The sequence below is a fragment of the Nannospalax galili genome, unplaced genomic scaffold (assembly GCF_000622305.1).
Source record: "Nannospalax galili isolate Female #2095 unplaced genomic scaffold, S.galili_v1.0 scaffold66, whole genome shotgun sequence".
In the NCBI taxonomy this organism is placed as follows: domain Eukaryota; kingdom Metazoa; phylum Chordata; class Mammalia; order Rodentia; family Spalacidae; genus Nannospalax; species Nannospalax galili.
The window spans coordinates 40,411-45,040 of NW_008356058.1; the positions used below are offsets into that span (position 1 = coordinate 40,411).

At 39.6% G+C, this 4,630-nt stretch overlaps 1 pseudogene; it reads left to right on the forward strand.

Annotated features, from left to right (window-relative positions):
* LOC103750912 overlaps window positions 1–4,353 on the forward strand; it is a 21,632-nt pseudogene extending 17,279 nt beyond the window's left edge.
* Window positions 4,354–4,630: the final 277 nt, after the last annotated feature.

Genomic DNA, 4,630 nt, shown 5'->3' on the forward strand with positions numbered 1-4,630 from the left:
TTGCTCAAGAGGACAGGTGACTCACCACAGTTACAGGACATTTTGAGAGATGCTCATAGTCCCCTGGAATTTAGTCGACCTAGGAGGGCAAGGAGCAAAAACTGTCCTTTATGTCTCCCTGACCAAATTAGTATAGGCCTCAAAGTATGGCTGTTAAACATTCAAGAAGGTTTGTTCCACCATTCTGGTACCATATGCCGTGTAGACAGAGCTTGGACAAAGACCAAACACTCTCAGATAAACCTTGCCTAGGCATATATTACATTCTTTGATCTGGTTGAATGTATAATTTGTCAGTAGGTTGTTGGCCTAATATGGTTCCCTCTGGTTTTCTAAAACTAGCTAGGCATTGTTTGTCTCTCATATTGTCTAACCCTACACTTTTTATGAACTATGGAAATAAACAAAGGCTAGAAACAACTGGGGACAGAGAATGATTGTTGAAACTTAGGGGAAAATAAAGCTTCTCACTATTTTAAGTTGTTATTGCCTTATCCATCCCCTGATTTTCCACCCAATGATAGCCTTGAAAAATTATAACCTGTGTTTCTGGTACCAAATGGGGTGGGAAAGCACTGGTGCTCATTAAAAAACTCTTTTTCAAGGAGAGGTTGTTATTTGATCTGTGTAGTGGTTCCTAGGAGCACCTCAGTTGAAGGGTTTCTGTTTATCTGATCTTACTGGAACTTACCTGTGCTTCTCCCCTAAGGCTGTTTAATGGCTGCCTGGGGTGAAATACAGTAATCATGGAAAACAATGAACTAATGGTAAAGAATAAAAGGAAAAGCATAGGTATAAATGCCCATAGGAGCTTGGGAATGTTGTTATATTTTAGGTAATCCTGAAGATTGGGTGCTAGCCATAGGGCTGTATTCACACCTAGGAAAGATCTGAGAAATCTCTTAGCTCTTACTGTCCTTGAAACCCAGAAAAAAACTGGAAGTGAAGGCTAAGGCAGAGTTGTGACTTTCCTGAATATTGAATATATGTCCCAACGTACACACAGATTTGTGTGTCCATTGCCTCCTTGTCCTGCTGTTGCTGATAGAAGGAATCACTGTAGAGTTCTGTGGATGACTAAATACATAATATGTGACACTGGACAGCTGAGATTGATGGGCGCTTTTTAGTCATACACTCACAACCTGAGAAAGCAGAACACTACACACCACACAGGGCCTTATAACAGTCACAATGGACAAAGAGATTTTCTGTGAATTGCCCAATCCCAAGTGACACATCTACAATGGAATCTCTACACCCAAGGCTCATGGAGCGTAATAGAACAAGGGGTAGAAAGAATACTAATGCATCTCTCAAACTCATCAGTGAAGGTCCCTCATGCAACAGAAGGCCATGAACACAAAAGGTTATAAATGACCAAAATGTAGAGAATAAGAGTCTGCAGAGTGTGGATCCTTGGCTAGGACTCCTATATTAAACTTCACTTACCCAGGGCTCAGGGACCATTGCAGAAGAGGGGACAGAAAGATTGTAAGAGCCAGGGGAGGAGGTGCATGACCATATGGAAATAGGGTCTTACAGGCTCCTGGGACCTTGCTCATATGAACCTACAGCAGTGGTGTCAGCATGCACAAGACCCACGCAAACTCAAGCAGACCAAAACCCAATATAAAACTGTGAAAGCGGCCAGCAAGCCCCAATCTTAGATGAAGAACTATAGGCTGAGTGAGGAAGAGCTGATCTTCTTAAAGAGAGGGACTCTAGATAGGCTGACTAGACCTCAGTAGATGAACTTGTACTGAGGGACATCTGGGGACACTAACGTGACTTGAAAGGCCTTAACGTAAATGACAGAATGCATGAAATCCAGTGGAGGGGCCTATGGAGGGTGCCAATGGGGAAGGGAATATAACGATAATTAAGATGTTCTGTATGAAATGCACAAAAATTAAATAAAATTTTACCCCCCCATCCCGAAACCAGTCATAATGGGAAACAGAGTAAGTCAGCAGGGGCTGTGGAAGTAGACTTTGCAATTTCTAGAATGAAGAGTGGCCTGGCTCTTGTGGGAGTATATGTATGTTTTTTGTTTGTTTTTCCTTTCTGTTTTGTTTTTAGTAATTGCTGAATTATTACTGACAGGAATCTGAGTCCTACTTCCCACTATAAGCAGGCTTTGGACCTGGTCTTATGCTGAGGACAGGTGTTTGGTAAGAGACTTACTTGTGAGAGCACAGTAGAGAAGGAAATCTGCCCTTAGGCCATCTGAGGTCCTCTCAGTTTCTCCCACATGTCAAGACACATATTGGACTTTACTTCTAGGCGCTGTATCAGAGTTAGCCAAAAGCTATAGGATTTACTGGCTCTCAGCATCTAACTATTAGTTCAGTAATAATTCAGTGATTATGGAAAAACTCACTCATATTCTCCTATGGGAGCCAGGCCACTCTCTATCCTCTCATAACTACAAAACCTGTTTCTCCAGTCCTTGATAATGCCCCTTCCTTTATCAATACTTCAGATAGAACCTGCCCCATCCACAAATCTTTATTTCAAGTAGTCAGTGGCACCTGGTGGTGACAATAGAGCAGGTGATGATGGAAGCAAGCACTGAAGAGAGATGAGCAGGAATTGAGTATGTTAAAATCACCTCAATTATTTTTGGAAGAGAAGATACATTTGTTGTTGCATTTTAAAAGCTTTTAAAGAAAATAAACATAAAGAAGGGTATTGGTAACATAATGACTCACCAGAGGATAAATACTGAATTATACCTTTAAACTGAAAAGAGCATTTATCTGGTGTGGGAAAGGAAAGAAAGAAAAAGGAAGAGAATATGAAAGCAGAAATAAATTCTTATCTAGTAGTTTTCTAATAAATGTACAAGTGTTATACTCATTGATCAAAAACAGATTCTTAGACTACTGTATAGCAAAATAGTATGTTCTCATTAAATGTAATTCTAACAAATAATATTGCACAGTTAAAAGTGTAGTGATGGGAAAATATAAATGTGAAGATGTATGAAGTGGAAGCCAGGCTATCAATAATAAAATATGAAAAACATAATATAGTTAAAACCCTCTTGAAAACATAAAGAATAGAGAAAGATGATGAGATGATCATAAACAGCTGTAATAACAGAACATCAAAATGTAAAAGATACACCACGTAATGGAAAGATTTAGCATTGTAAATACAGTGCTTCTCTCCTAAATAATATCCAAATTCTATGTAATATAAATAAAAACTATCTTTTTTACAAACTGATCAAACTCTCCCTAAAATTTAATCACAGATCACTAAGGCAGTTTTATAATGGGTAGGACATCTAATGAATATTATTAAATACCAAAAAATAAGATCATGAAGACACTGTGATATTAATCTAAGAACAAAGCAATAAATAATGAAGAAGAATGGGAAACTGTAGAAAAATCAAGGCATATGTGGGGAACTGGCACAGGACCAGGATGCTTTTATGGACTAGATGGCGAGATGGTTGAGCAGGATGCTGTACTGCCTACTGGTTCACCCTACAAAGAAAAACATTGGTTGGTGCATTACTTTTCACATTGTTGTGACCAAATTCCTAACAAGAAGCAACCTAAGAGAGTAAGGGTTTATACTGGCTTATAATTTGAGGGGCTAGAGCCCTTCATGTTGGGGAAGGCATGGCAATGGTCACTTTGCATATTTGAAGATCAGAAAGTAGAGAGTGATAAATGTTGATGTTTATCCCACTTTCTCCTTTTCACTCAGTCCAGGATCCTAGCCCATGGAGTGGTGCCACCCCTACTTTTAGGGTGAGTCTTCCAGCTTCAACTATCTTAGTCTAGAAATTCCTTCAGGGACATACACAGAGGCTTATCTCCTTTGTAATTCTAGATCTTGTCACGTTGACAATCATTATTAACCAGCCCAAATGCCTTACTTGGAGCATCTTAACTGTTCTTTATCCACTCCTCTTTCTTCCTTGTTGATTGAAGTAGTATTATTAAAGGTGTCACTGTGTCAGGCATCTTCTCTGAAAGCTCAGAGTATAAACAAGACAGTAACATTCTGTTCTATGAAACATGAAGTTTCTGGGGAGGGGAACAGATTTAGCTAGTGAGGTTGTTAGCTTTTCCTTCTTCTTATGTAAATGTGTTCATGGCATCTGTATCTGAGTGACTGTCTCTTGGTTATGAAGGGAGAAATATAAAGAAAAGTCCAGTGATTCACAAAGATGCTTGCCTGACACTAATAAGGCCACTGCAACGTCCTTCGAATATCCCTTTCCAATTCTGCATTTTCTCTGTATAGAGGAGAATCAGACATGTTCATGAGGTCTTGACACTGTTGTCTTCTTTTTCAGGGGCTTCTGCTATTATCAGAGTCTTCAGGTGAAGATCTGGCACACTAAGATTTAATGTACTATAGTCTGGATCTTAAATACCCCCCCAAGTCTCATATGTTAAAGCTTTGTGCCCAGCTTGGTGTTATTTGGGAGGTTTTGCAAACTAGTGAGACTGAGGTGAGGGATAACAGAGGCCTTCAGGTCATTGGGGCATGTCATTAAAGGGGATAGCCTCTCCCTACTTCTCTCTTGTTTCCCAGTCATGGTGTGCATTGTTTTATTCTACCCCGTATATCCATAATGATGATGTTGCTTTGGCAAAGTTCT